This window comes from Hemicordylus capensis, chromosome 10 (genome assembly GCF_027244095.1).
Source record: "Hemicordylus capensis ecotype Gifberg chromosome 10, rHemCap1.1.pri, whole genome shotgun sequence".
Classification (NCBI taxonomy): Eukaryota; Metazoa; Chordata; class Lepidosauria; order Squamata; family Cordylidae; genus Hemicordylus; species Hemicordylus capensis.
Genome location: NC_069666.1, coordinates 14,401,152 through 14,415,927, shown reverse-complemented (window position 1 = coordinate 14,415,927; position 14,776 = coordinate 14,401,152). Strand labels below are relative to the sequence as shown.

Here is a 14,776-nt window from a genome sequence, read left to right as displayed (position 1 = left end):
CCTCTTGTTCCTGCTTTGATAGTAGATATATGCAGCGTGGGAAGCAGGTTCCCCGCATTTCCCTTTCCTTGTTGCTCTGGGAAAGCACAAGGGGCCATTTCAGCCGCCAAGAGTGAGCACCTTCATCACTTCACTCTTGTCTGCTACAGAAACATCCAGAGGCCTCTAGCCCCGGCGCTCCCAAGGCCAAGCCGGCTTGTTGCTCATTGCCACTACAGTTCTGTTCACAGAGCTCTCTCAGGTCAAAGTGTTTCCCTAAAGAAAGCGCCTGGCTAATGGAAAAGTACACAATGTGCTGTTTGAGTTCCAAGTTGGAACACGGAACATCTCATTGACTTGCCTCGGAGCACAGGTCTCGTGTCTACAGGCGATATACTGCAGTAAATATAGAAAACAGGAACTTCAGCATCTCATAAGAACAGCCCTGCTGGCTCTGGCCCAAGACCTATCTAGTCCAGCATCCTGTTTCCCACTGTGGCCCACCAGATGCTTCTGGGGAGCCCACAGGCAAGAGGTATGTGCATGCCCTCTCTCCTGTGGTTGCTCCCCGGCAACTGGTATTGAGAGGCGTCCTGCCTCTGTGGCTGGAGATGGCCTATAGTCACCAGACTAGTAGCCATTGATCGACCTACCCTCCATGAATTTGTCTAAGCCCTTCCTAAAGCCATCCAAGCTAGTGGACATCACCACATTCCATGGCAAAGAATTCCATAGATCAGTTATGCGTTGTGTGAAAAAGTAATTCCCCAAAGATTATTCCCACAATCTAAAAAGAAACATAGCAATCAATCATCTTTATTACGATCATAGACTCGCATAAAATGCAGGGGGTAATTACACAGGACAAAGTATAATGCATAATGAGAAGAGGAGAGGTGGTAGCAAGTACGACTTGTCCGCTTAGCTAAGCAGGGTCCGCCCTGGTTGCATGTGAATGGGAGACTAGAAGTGTGAGCACTGGAAGATCTTCCCCTCAGGGGATGGAGGTGCTCTGGGAAGAGCAGAAGGTTCCAAGTTCCCTCCCTGGCAGCATCTTCTCCAAGACAGGGCTGAGAGGAGCCTTGGAGAAACTGCTGCCAGTCTGTGAAGAGAATACTGAGCTAGACAGACCAATGGTCTGACTCAGTATATGGCAGCTTCCTATGTTCCTGTGTAACACAAGGCAGATACCAGCAACAGCGTTGGAGGACCAGTTGGCTCCGCCACCCCTGCTAAATATGACTACTACAACTCCTACATATATGTATATACCGCTTTTCAGTAGAAGTTCCCAAAGCAGTTTACACACAGATAAATAAATATTAAAAAGATGGCTCCCTGTCCCCAAAGGGCTCACAATCCAAAGAAGAAACATAAGACAACCACCAGCCACAGCCACTAGAGGGATGCTGTGCTGGGGATGGATAGGGCCAGTTGCTCTCCCCCTGCTCAATAAAGAGAATCACCACTTTTAAAAAGGGACCTTTGCGCTCAGTCAGCAGGGTTATATATCAACCCTTCCCCAAAAGAGCAGCATCAGCATTTGGGAACCTTAAGCTCCATCTGCCACCATCCCTTTCTTTACTGACTGTGCTGTTGCAGCAGCAAAACTCCAGACAGCCCTTTTAATTGGATCAGTGGCTGATCTTGTCGAACAGGCCAGTGCAACTTCCTACTCCTCCCATCACACAGAATGTTCTCTCCCCCCTCCCCCCCCCCCCGGCTTCCCAAACATGTTTCCATTCGAGCCCCGCATCTTAAAAGGAAATGGCTTCCTGCCACTAATTACACAGCACCACCGTCAGCTGCCAAGCAGCACATTCGTTTGCCAAGTCAACATGAGGCTGGGCTCCCCACCTCTCCAGCATTGTGCAAATCTGCTTACAATCAGACTACACTTTTCCATTTTCCCCCAAAACAACAGGAGTGCCGGTGACTGAATACATACAGAGAACATAAGGCCCTGGTCTCAGCATGCCCGATGCTTCTGGCCAAGTTGTTCTCTTCCCCATCTAATCAAGGGTTTCTATCAGATGGCTTTTGAGGCCGTCTTGAATGAAGCTTTTGTTTTCAGGCCAGCCACAGGGCTACTCAGTGGTCAATCTTATGTTTGCATCTATTCTGAGGAATGAACAAATGCAAACACAGGCAAGGATCCCATTCCCCCCCCCCCCCAAGGAGGCAGCATACCAGCATCTCTCACACAACACCACACTTTGATCGTGGGTCCCATCAAACGCCCTCTTCAGCCATCTGTTCTCTCGGGGTCTTTCCAATCATGTGAGATGCCCGTGAGATTCCTGCCTGCAACCTTGGAGAAGCTGCTGCCAGTCTGTGAAGACACTGAGCTAGATAGACCAATGGTCTTACTCAGTATATGGCAGTTTCCTATGTTCCTACGTATGTTCCTATGACCAGCTGAACAGCCTTCAAACACTCAGCTGCTTCTGTGGATTGCTTGTCATGCTGAGAAGCAAGCAACCAACCAAACGGATCAGGTCTCGCTTTGCTTTCTCAAGTCCCCAGGACAGAGACCTAGTTCTGCCTCTTACACTCTTTCATTTTAAACCAGATCCAATCCCACCTACCCACAATTCGATTATTATATTTATCCATCTGTCAAATTTGTATGCCGCCCCAAACCTCCGTCCCTAGAGGCTTACGACAACATAAAATCAAGCCCAAACACAAAAGTAAAAACCTTAAAATTAAAAAGCTTGGGTGAAAAGTCAAGTCTTCAATGACTTTTTAAAAGTTTTCAGAGATGGGGAGGCTCTCATCTCCGCTGGAAATGCATTCCAGAGTTTTGAGGCAGCAACAGAGAAGGCCTGTCTCTGTATGGCCACCAGACAAGGTGATGGCAGATGCAGATGGACCTCTTCAGATGATCTCAATGGGCGATGGAGCTCATGGAGAAGATGGCGTTCTCTTCGATACCCAGGGCCTAAGCACTTGGTTTCTGCTCAACTGTAATGCACTAAAATCTTACAGAAACTGTACAGTATCAGAATTAATTCCGTTCTCTAGTGTGGATTACTACTGATGGGATGGTTGGTGTGTTAAAAGAAGCATCGGAACACTCCCACAGAAATACAGCCTGCTAACTGGGCAAAGAGACACCTTTTCAAGTGGCAGATGAAAGGCACCGCAAAAGTTGTAGACTGCTCTGGGCTTCCTCGGAGGAAGCGCAGGATGCAAAATGTAAGAACAAAACAAAATTCTATCTGCAGCAAAGAAAAAGCACGTGTTGCCATTTGCCCGGAATTAAAAGCCAAGTAAATATGTTAGCACATGCATACAAAATACATGCATACAAATTAATTAGATTCTGTTTTAATAATTTGATGATTTTTAAAATAGTTTTAACGTTGTTTTAAGTGTAAAATTGTTGTAATGTTTTAACCTTTTTACTACTTGTTTTTGTTGTAAACCACCCAGAGACTTGCGCTTTGGGAGGTATACAGATATAGTAAGTAAGTAAATAAATAAACAACAGGTCCTCCAAACACTGACCTCAAGCACCACCAAGGCTAAAGAGGATATCTGAGAAAGTGACCAATTGGTCATACATTTCTTATGGAGGAGAGTAGTGTTCCTTTAAGGTAGGTAGGAATGTGTGTATGCTCACAGGTTTTTTGATGCCTGCTCAGTTAATTTTAGATCTTGCTCAGGTTGAATCAGGGACATCCCATTCTGAATGCATGTGAGTACATACTGCCTTGACACTGCCGCCCAGAACAAAACTCAATCTGTACACAAGTGAAAAAAGGGTTAGAGAAAACGCTGGAGGAGAGTAGGACAACTTTTCTCAAACCGGGGTTCCCATATGTTGGTGGACTACAACTCCCATCATCCCCACTAAGCCACTGTGGCAGGGCGATGATGGAAGTTGTAGTCCAACAGCCTCTGGGAACCCAAGCTTGAGAACTTCTGGGACAGGACACACAGTTCAGCGATTATTCCTTTGAGCTGATCTTTATTACTCATATTTTTTAAAATAGATGTGACTCAACCAAAAAATAAAATAATGGAGTTGTGCTAGTCCAGAATGCTAACAAAGCAAAGGTTTATCTTTTTCTTTTCTTTTTTGGCAAGAGTTTTCGACCAATCAGCCTCCCAATGAACCTAAACTGAGAAGGGGGAAGCAGAGCATCTATTTTCCACCATCAATCAGAGACCTGAAAGGGGTCCAGCTAACTTAAGGAAGACTGGTTTAAACCTTCTCCCAGAGAAACCCAGCGTGGGCAGCAGCGTTAACGCTTAAGCAGGGCTGATCAGAAAGCCTCCTCCCTATTTTCTCCAATGAACTTTCTACCAGCAAGAATCGGGGGGCAATTCTGGCCATTTTTCCAGCGTTCCAGAAGGCCCCTCGGAATGACATGATGTCATAGCTCTACTCTGGCATTATTGTAACCATGTGCAATGGACACAGTGTTGATGCTGCCCAGTAAGCCCCACCCCTTTCACTTATGTGCTGTTGCCCCGCCCCCTCTCAGGGCCAGCTCCAGATTGGGGCAAGCGTGGCGCGGCTTGAAGCGCCCCCTCCAAAAAGTAATTGTCCCCCATCTGCCCCTCTTTTGGTTTCAGAAAACAGAAATTTGTCTCCACTGACCACAAGTAAATGTTTGTCTTTCTGAAGATACAAGTGCTGTACTTGGGAAGAGATCGTCCCTATAATTAAGAACACTGGGTGTTGTAACCATTTAGACTGTAAACACCTCGGGGCAGGGGATTTACTCGTGTGTTCTTGTGTTACACCATTTCCTTTTATTTCTCTGAAAACCAATAGTTCATGGATGATTTTATTTTTATGTTTATATCCTGCTCTTCCTCCAAGGAGCACAGAGCAGTGTACACGGTTATGTTTATCCTCACAACACCCCTGCGAGGTAGGATAGGCTGAGAGAGAAGTGACTGCCCCAGCGTCACCCAGTGATTTTCATGGCTGAGCGGAGATAGGAACAGGTATCCCCGTTCCTAGTCCAACACTCTAACTGTTACACCACACTGGCTCTGCATGCAAACACGCAGCCAGTACATTAGGGATGTGCACGGACCGGTTTGGAGGTCCTTTTACGGACCTCCGAATCGGTTCAAAAGTTCGGCACTTTGGCTACATCGAAGGTGGGGGCAGACAGCTTTAAGGACCAGGGAGGATGCTCTTACCACCACCCCCTGCCATGTTTCCCCCACCGGCACTTGTTAAAAAAACGGCCCAGTGGGGCAGCAGCATACCTCCTTGCCGCTCCGGTGCACAACAAACCGGAAGTACCCCCAGTAATACACAGTGCGCATGCGCACATCGCACACATGCGTACCTTGTACTTCCAGTGGTACTTCCGGTTCGGTGTCCATCGGGGTGGCAAGGAGGTATGCTGCCGCCACACGGGGCAGCTTTTAAACACAGAGCCGGAGGGGGAAACGCAGCAGGTTGGTGGTGGTAAGAGGACCCTCCCCAGTCCTTAAAGCTATCCCACCCACAACTTCGAACCGACAATCGCCGGTTCCATGCACATCCCTATGATACATATTACACAATATGTAAACACACAGCCATGACAACAAAAGATAAAAGTCCCCTTGAGACATGATGATGAAGCTGTGGGCATTCACACTTATGAGGGCAAATGTGGGGAGGAAGTCCTGCCCCCCACACTGTCAATCATCCTCGCACACCTGACAAACACCTTTACAGTGCTGTTTGTCTGAAGGGAGGCACCTTAAGCATGTTCAGCGGCGATTCCGTGAGCAGCAACCTCAACTGTTCTGTCCAATGCCAATTTTGAGGTTGAGAATACGGATTCATTTAAAATATTTGTATCCTGTCCCTCCAGTACAATATTGCTTGAGGCAGCTCACAGACAACACAATAGAAAATGAATATGATTGTTAAGAACAAGACTTAAGTACAAGCAGATTTGCCAATTTAAAAATCTGCTAGAAACAAAGACCAAAAATTAGAATGCCTCTCTAAAAAGATGGGTGCTTAAGTGTTTCTTAAAAACCCTAAGAGAGGGAGCGTGGAGAAGCTTGTTCAGGAGGACATTCGAAAGTCAAGGGGCCACAACCAAAAAGTCCCCACGAAATGGATCTCAGTCAATGATGGGGTTGTGAGCAGGACCTGAGAGGTACAATGGAGGGCCCTGGCATCTGGGCAGATATGGTCCAACAGATACTCCAGCCCCATGGGTGGTGTAGGGCTTTAAACGTCCAAAACAGCACTTTGAATCCAGCCCGGAAGCAAACTAGTAACCAGTGAAGCATCCACAGGAAGGGTGTAGGAACACAGGAAGTTGCCTTATCCTGAGTCAGACCATGGGTCCACCTGTCTCAATATTTTCCACACTGACTGGCAGCAGCTGTTCAAGGTTTTAGGCAAGAGTCTCTCCCAGCCCGACCTGGAGATGCCAAGAATTGAATCTGGGACCTTCTGCACACAAAGCAGATGCTCTTCCACTGAGCTACAGCCCCTTCCCTTAAGGGGAATATCTTACAGTGTTTGCAGGTAGTGTCCCATACAAATTCAAGCCAAAGCACAACCTGCTTAGCAAAGGGGACAATTCATGTTCACCATCACAAGACCAGCTCGCCTCCCAAGTGATATTTGTCCCTTCACACCAACATTCTGAACCAGCAGAAGTCTCCAGACCATCTTCAAGGGCAGCCCCACATAATCGCAGTAATCCTCACAAGGATGCACTCGTAAGAACAGAACCATCATTCCAAAAAATCAATACCCAAGGCCTCTCTCCCCCACCACCACCACTACACTTTGCTACAGGCTCTGTCCCACCCTCTGCTGTATGCTGCATTCATTTTACTGTGCAATCACCTGTCTTTCACCGATTTAAAAGCCAGGAGGGCGTGCACTTTTTTAAACAAACACACACCCTTCCTGGTATTTAAATAGTGATCTTTGGTATGATAATCGGGGTGTTCCAAGTGTGTCTCTATTTCCTCTGGAAAATCCTCATCAAGCTGAGAAGTTGTTCTACAGCAGGGCCACACAGCTTTACCACTACTACTATTTATGTACCACTTTTCAACAAAGTTTCCAAAGCGGTTTACGAAGAAAAAGAAATAAGACTAGCTGGCCTGGGCGCAGAACATCTGCACCTCTAGTTCTCCCTCATTCTCGGCCCCTCGTTCTCAGCCCTCAGCCCTCCCCCCTCCTCTTCCCCCCTCCAATGTTTTTTCTCTCTGGTCGACAGCCTGGCCAGCCACCTGCCGCTTTCTTCCCACCCTGGCTACCACTGTTTTCTCTCCACCCACCCGCCCGCCCATTCGCTGGCCTGTCCGTTGGCCTCATGTTCCCCACCGCCGTCGCTTTCCTCTCCCCTTGCTCGCGAACTCTCATGAGAGCTGCCACGCATGGGATTAGCCACGGGTACGCCTTAGAGAATTATATAGATAGATAGATAGTTCCCTGTCCCCAGAGGGCTCACAAAAAAAAGAGATACAAGGTAAACACCAACAACAGCCACTGGAGGGATGCTGTGCTGGGGTTGGATAGAGCCAGTTGCTCTCAATCCCTGCTAAATATAAGAGAATCACCATTTTGAAAGGTACCTCTTTGCTCAGTTAGCAGGGCTTTAGCCTTCCCATAGATGTTGGACTATGACTCCTATCATCTAAGGGTGTGCGCGGACCATTTGCCATAGTCTGGTCCAAATCCGAACCAAATTCAGACCAAACCGCAGGTCCCTGAACCCACTAGCTGGGCTGGTCGGGTCGACAAGCCAGCTCAAACTGGTTCAAGAGGTTTACGGTCGAACCACTCAAGCTGGCCCAGTTTGTGGCGGACCAGTTCTGCACATCCCTACTATCATTCCTATTGGCCTCTGTGGGTGGGGATGTTGGGAGCTGTAGTCTTAACACACCTGGAGGGCCTAAGTTGTGCAGCCCTGCCCTACAGAGAGGTACCTGCAGATCTAGAGAGCTCCAGAATGTCTGGAGTGAGTGAGCGAGGCCCTGCAGAGCAGAGGAAGAAGTACCTCTAGTGTATCTTTAACTAGGGGAAAAAATAGAGTTGCTCTGCAAGATGTTATCAGTAGGTCAAAATGTACCTGAACAGTGTGTCACTGGACAGGGTAGGCACTGCAATGCGTCCAGAAGTCAAACCCTGAAGAATGGAAATTCTAGCAACTCACATGTTAGCAAGAACAGGCCAGGACAAATTCTCTTTGGCTCTAGGAGCCAGCCAACCGACACTTGACAAAATTACGAGACTTAATGATGGACATCGTGGCAGGGGGAGGCTAAATGGGCATCTCTTCCTCTCCTTTAGAAGTACAGGTGGCCTCAGAATCCGCCATTTCAGCAACTGCTGTTTAGTGTATCTGCGGTTTCGCATATCTGCGAGGTCTCTAATACTTTAGAGACCAGGTATTTTTTTAAAAAATAGGCAGAATTCCCCTATTCACAGTTTTGAGTGGCTGGAAATCACCTGGAAATCACTCCTGATGTCATTTCTGGCCACCATTTTACAAGGCAGAGCCAATGTGACTCTTTAAAAAAAGCAACCCTGCAATTTTTCACAAAAAAAATCAGAGGAACTGGGAGTTGGGGGAGGACATTTCTGGAGTATATATAGTACTTTATTTCTCTTATTTCTGCCCCCACCCTTGCTTCTTTTAGCCCTTTAGTGTGGATATAGGAACCTAACCCCTGGATTCCCAGAGGAAACTGGGTTCGTGGTTCCCATCTTCGTGTCCATAGATGAGTCAGCCTGTTGATCCATCTAACTGAGTACGGTCTAGGGATGTGCAGGACCTGGTTCGGAGGCCCTTTTACGGGCCTCCGAACCGGTTCGAACCCCCGCTGACTCGAAGGTTCGATGGTGAGGAGGTGGCTTTAAGGGCAGGGGTGGGTGCATTCCCCCCCCCCGCCGCATTTCCCCTGCTGGCATGTGAGTCTTTAAGAGCCTGTCAGGGCGGCAGTGTACCTCCCTGCCACCCCATGCCGCCATTTACCGGATGTATCCAGAAGTAGGAACAGCGACTGCGTGCATCACTGGGAAGCAGCCAGAGATGCTGGGAGTTGCAGTGAACAACAACAACAACAACAACATCTGCGAACCCCTGTTAGAGGGAACAGTGCTCCTCATTACCTCCCTGCCGTTTTTATTGTTATACGTTCATACAGCTGATTGGTCTCTTTCTCAAGAACTGCCCCCTCCTACCCCCATGAGCTTTATCTCCGGAGGGCAAAGCAAACAAGCCCATCTCAGAGATACTCCAAGTATTATGGAAACATTTGGAGTATGCACACGTTTACATGGCAAACAGAACCGAGGGGCCCAAGGGAGCGGCGTCATTCAAGTGCCATTTCTGGACGCAAACATACCTTTCGGGTGTTCTTATTTCCTGTTTCCGCTCAGTCTCTCAAAGTAACTTTGCTGTGCTTCTCAGGACTGAGAGACTTTTGCACTGAATCGGCAAAAGCATGCCTAACAACATTTACCAGCCAAGCTATTCTGGACAAGCATTCCTTCCTAATGATTCTTTTAGCAACTGCATACCTGTGCAGCTTGTAAGTCACGTGGAATGTTTTTACAAAACACAACACCCCGCAGTTGTAGGGAGGTTAGCCAAACAGGACACAGGCAACAACTGCAAGGATGCATCTATCCGGCAAGCTACATTTCCTTCCTCAGTTACCCATTCAGGATTGGATCAACAGGAGAGAACTTTTAATATCTAGAGCGATTGCCCACGAGAGAGGAGCTGGGTAGCAGAGCTGCAGAAATCCACTAGTCTACCAGTCTGTGGCAAGTGAAAAATGATGCCCGACAAGTGAAAAAAGTCCTGATGAGCAATGTACCAACATAGCTTGACGAGTAAAATATTTTGTCTGGCTGATAAACTGAGCCAACATTTCTTCACCCCTGCTGGATAAGACAGATCTACCTCCTACCTCGCTAAGAGCTGGGTAGGACAGCGCCATCCCACCCAGCTCCCGTCTCACAGATGACCACTCCCCCGGCTCCTACCTAATTGTTTGCCAGCGATCAAAAATCAGGACTGCACACAGATCTCAACGTGCTGAGTAGGATAGTTTTCGGTTCAGTTTATTGCCGTCTTTGATCAGATATACAGATTTCAACCCAGATTTCCAGACCCAGATAAAGAGAATATTGGTACAAATCTCTCTCAATATTGGTACAGATCTCTCTCTCGAAGACAGGAAGGAACTGGGGAATCACACCTGAGCATGCTGGGAGAAGGGGAACGGACTTCAGCTACTTGAAGAACACCTGAGATTTCCTGTCTATCGGGAGCAAGGAGTGGAAGTTAACCCTTTGTGAGCCGTGACCTCCTACTTCGAGTGAGAACTCTCTCTCTCTCTCTCTCTCTCTCTCTCTCTCACACACACACACACACACACACACACACTTACATGAAAGTAGAATAAAAGAGAATATGACACTTGTCTTACCCCTCTTAGCGAGGGCCTGAACAGCCTCACTATCTTTGATTCCTTGCTTGTAAAATACAAACACAGAAGGCGGCTAAGCGAGAAGATGGTACAGTCTCAGTGGAGAGGGTCTACACCAGTGTTCCCTCTAAGGTGTGAGCACATGCACCTGGTCACAAGTTTTTTTGATGTCTGCTCAATTAATTTTAGATCTCCCTCATGCTGAATCAGGAAGGTCCCACTCTGAATCTACATGCGCACAGACTGCCTTGATACTGCCACCCAAAACAAAACTCATTCTACAGACTGATGGGGGGGGGGGAATTAGAGGGAACACTCGTCAATACCACCTGCCCAATCTCATGCTTCCAACTATTCCAATCTACAGACTAGGGTGGATTTGATTTAAATCAAACTGATTTAAATCACGATTTAAATCACTAGCAGGGTGGATAAAAATCAAAAAAATCCGATTTAAATCAAAAAAATCGGATTTTTTAAATTTAAATCGGATTTTTTTTTATTTAAATCGGATTTTTTTTAATTTAAATCGGATTTTTTTTAATTTAAATCGGATTTTTTTTAATTTAAATCGGATTTTTTTTATTTTTATCCACCCTGCTAGTGATTTAAATCGTGATTTAAATCAGTTTGATTTAAATCAAATCCACCCTGCTACAGACACTGTCGCGCGACAGGAGCAGAGAACTCCAATCAGTGTTCGCTCTCTTTTTTTTCATCTGTGTGCAGAATGAGTTTTGTTCTGGGTGGCAGTATCAAGGCAGTGTGCGCGCATGTGCATCATAGTGAGGCCTTCCTGATTCAAGCTGAGTGGGACCTAAAATTAACTGAGCGGACATCAAAAAGCTTATGAGCACACGCAGGCACCGACTCCAATCTTGGGAACTTACAGACTAGCACAGGCCACTCCGGCTGAGCCTGTCAGGCACTGTAAAAAAAAGCATGGCTCAAGTTTAAGGGAAGTTTTGGGAGACAAACTTCCAACATCCTGTTTAAAAAGAAAAAATGAACAGATATAAAGAAATTGGCTTCACTCCAGGGATTAAGAGCTTCAAAACATTATATGTCGAACAGAAGCTTTCTCACTCCCCCATAGCAGCTCAGAAGTGACTCTTAAAATTCAGGATTATATTAGAAACAGAAACTGGTGTGCGTGTGTGTGGATGGGGTGGGGGGAGCTTGGGAAAAGCACCTACATGCTTGCATGAAGAAGGTTCCAAGTTCCTTCCCTGGCATCTCCAATTTATCTCCAATAAATTTCTGCTTTCAAAATAGAAAAGTAAATGCTGAGAGCCAGTGTGGTGTAGTGGCTAGAGTGTTGGACTAGGACCAGGGAGACCCGAGTTCAAATCCCCATTCAGCCATGAAACTAGCTGGGTGAGGGGCCAATTTTGAAAGGGGGCTGGCCCACAACAGCTCCACGAGGCAAGGCAGTATTTACTACATGGCCTCAGGCATTGCAATGCCTTGGGTCACCCCGACACATGCTTCAAGCTTTAAAGCGCATCGATTAAAAAAAGGCAGAAAGCCACCATCCTAACTGTATGTGGCACACAGCCCTGCATGGGGGTGCAAATCCACAACAGATGCACCCAGAATATTCCACAGAACCTCTGCCAACATTGTTTATTTATTTCATTTATTTATTAGAAACATTTGATATACCGCCCACTCTGAAGACTCTGGGCGGTGAAGGCGCATGAGCATCAGTTGCGCAACTACAAATCCAGCAGAATACGGGTGCACAGAAACCTCCTCACACGTTTAGATCTCCCTCGTAAGACCAGGACCGATACGCGGTGTGTATCATTCTCCCCTTCTGCTCCCCCTCTTCTTCTCTCTCTCCCCCCTTTCTTTCCCCACCTCCCCACAGTCAGCGCACTGTGCAAAAGCTGGCTAGGGGAGGGATGGGGAAGCCAGGAAAGATATATGTAAAATAAAAGTGTCAAAACAAACATTTTTTTTTTAAAAAAGTGACAGGGTTGCATTAGACACCATTACTTCAAAGAACCAGGAAAAGACATCTCATTCAGGAACTGAAATTGACCTGTCAGTTTTGAACAGGGAAACAGCCTTTCCTCCAGATCAACAAATCTGCCATGTTTCGATTCATCGTCCAATATGAAGCATCATACGAACTGCATTCAGACTGCGTGAAGATTTAAAACCCTAGTCTACAGCCATAAAGCAGAAGCGATCTCCGTATTTTTCCTTGAATGCAGCTCTGAATACAGAAGGAAACATCATCTTTTTTTTTCTTTTAATGCAAGGGTGAAAACATTTTTAGAACGGAAGAAAATAACCAGTATACAAAACTGGGAAAATATACAAAACAACTGGGAAAATAACCAGTATACAAAGCAAAGGTTTCACAGAGATGCACATGACGAGACTGCACATGATAAAGGAATAATAATTTTGATTTATTCAAAGTTGAGTTTATTATTGAGAGCCAGTGTGGTGTAGTGGTTAGAGTGTTGGACTAGGATCAGGGAGACCCGAGTTCAAATCCCCATTCAGCCATGAAACTCACTGGGTGACTCTAGGCTAGTCACGTCTCTCTCAGCCTAACTTACTCCACAGGGCTGTTGTGAGGACAAATATAACAATGCACACTACTCTGGGCTCCTTGGAAGAAGAGCGGGATATAAATGTAAACATGAATAATATCTATTTAGGTCCACAAAATGTGAGAACAATGACAAACCCTTGGGTTTCAACGCCAAGTCTAAATTAAAACACTCAAAATCCCAAATCCAATCAAACGGTATGCAGAATTAGAATGAAAAAATACACAATACCATTTAAAACAGAATTAAAACTTAACACAGCTTAGCCTCTATCAATCTCTCCGACCTTGTTCTAATAGCAAACAACAGAAACTTAGCTATATTTTCAGTAACTGTTGTGTTGGTATCAGCAGAGTGTGTGTGTGTGTGTGTGTGTGTATACACACGCATATGTAAAAATCATCAGAATTCCCTAGATATGGACAGAACACAGGAAAGATAAACTGAGCTCTTGTAAAAAAAAACAATATAAAGGATATAGACTAATGTTTCTATAGCACCACGGGCAAACCTTTAGTGCCAGGACAAACCTTTAAATCAACTCTCCGTACCAGCTGACGGCAAAACATTTAGCCTGGCCACAGAAAAGCTTTTCTAGAAATAACACTACACACCTACATGACTCCAGACCTTCATAACCAATTGCACACTGAAAGACACACTACCGAGACATCTTATATTGGTGCTGAAGGTCAGACACCCAGTGACAGCACAAGCCCGATGGGGAAGGTTCAAAGTGAACACCAAGTTAAGGAAAGCACACACACCACAACCTAATTCTCAAAAAACTGAGGCAGGAAGGAAGTTCCCTGTGGGAGGGCTTTGAGGACATGTCAAGGAGGGAGAGAAGCCTCCTATCCAGTGTGTGTGTGTGTGGGGGGGGGGAGTCGTTTGCTCACTGTGAAAAAAGGGTGGAGTAAGAACTTCCTGGGTGTGATTTATCAGGTTTTTCTGAGAAAGAACTGCAGGGTGGGGGAGAGGCTGTAAAGGGAGGCTTGATGCCCACAGAAGTTAAAACCCTGCCCCTGCTGGCTGGATCCTTCTCTTTGCTGGATCCTCACTGCTCGATCCATGGCTGGATCCTCTTTACTCGCAAGTAGCAGCTGCAGAACAAGTGGCTTTGCTGCTGCTCCCTGCAAGCTGAGCTCCGCTTCCTTGCACCCACTCTGCCCCCCCACCCCGCCCCATCGCCCCAGGGCTCTCAGCTTCAGTTGCATCCCCTTGACTCCCGGGGCGCGTGTGCCACTCCTGCTCCCCTTTGCCAGCCTTGCCGCCTCCTCCTGCGGCTCCCTCCTTGCAAGTTCCCTGAAGTGCAGCCAAGGGGCAGGATCTTGCCCCTTTCCCAGCACGGGCCCAGCTGCCTTCTTCCAAGCCATGCTGGCGGCGGCGGCGCCCCCAACCCCTCTGCCCGCCACAGACTCACCCAACCAGGAACAGGACTTTCCACTCCAGCTAGTGCCCGGAGTTGAAGAAAAGTAAGGCTGGGATTGCAGTCTCCGCCCGGCCACTGCGCCTGCGCGCCCTCTCCGGCGGAGTCGGAGGTGCCCCTGGGCCTCATGGGAGGTGTAGTCCGTCACTGATACACCACCGGCGCAGAGAGGCAGCGGGGAGAGGGGAAGCCCCATCACTCAGCTGGCAGCTGCACCTTGACCTCTGCGGGGTCCCCCTGAGTCATGGCTGTGCGGGAGGCGTGCCTCTATAAACGATCCAGTTCCCAATGCGGCCTCTCCGTTTCAATCCTCCTTTCCTAAGCAGTTTGAGCAGCTGGAACTTGAGACCGGGGTTTCCCT

The 14,776-nt window shown here is 47.2% G+C and overlaps 1 protein-coding gene across 2 annotated transcripts in view; it reads right to left on the bottom strand.

Annotated features, from left to right (window-relative positions):
- Positions 1-14,776, bottom strand: part of LOC128334789 (tropomodulin-3-like) — a 39,010-nt gene extending 24,234 nt beyond the window's left edge. The window contains exon 1 of one of the 2 annotated variants that reach the window (XM_053272006.1): positions 14,410-14,776. The gene's annotated coding sequence lies outside the window, so the exon portion shown is untranslated. The remainder of the gene's footprint in view (positions 1-14,409) is intronic. The other variant, XM_053272007.1, reaches the window with a different exon arrangement.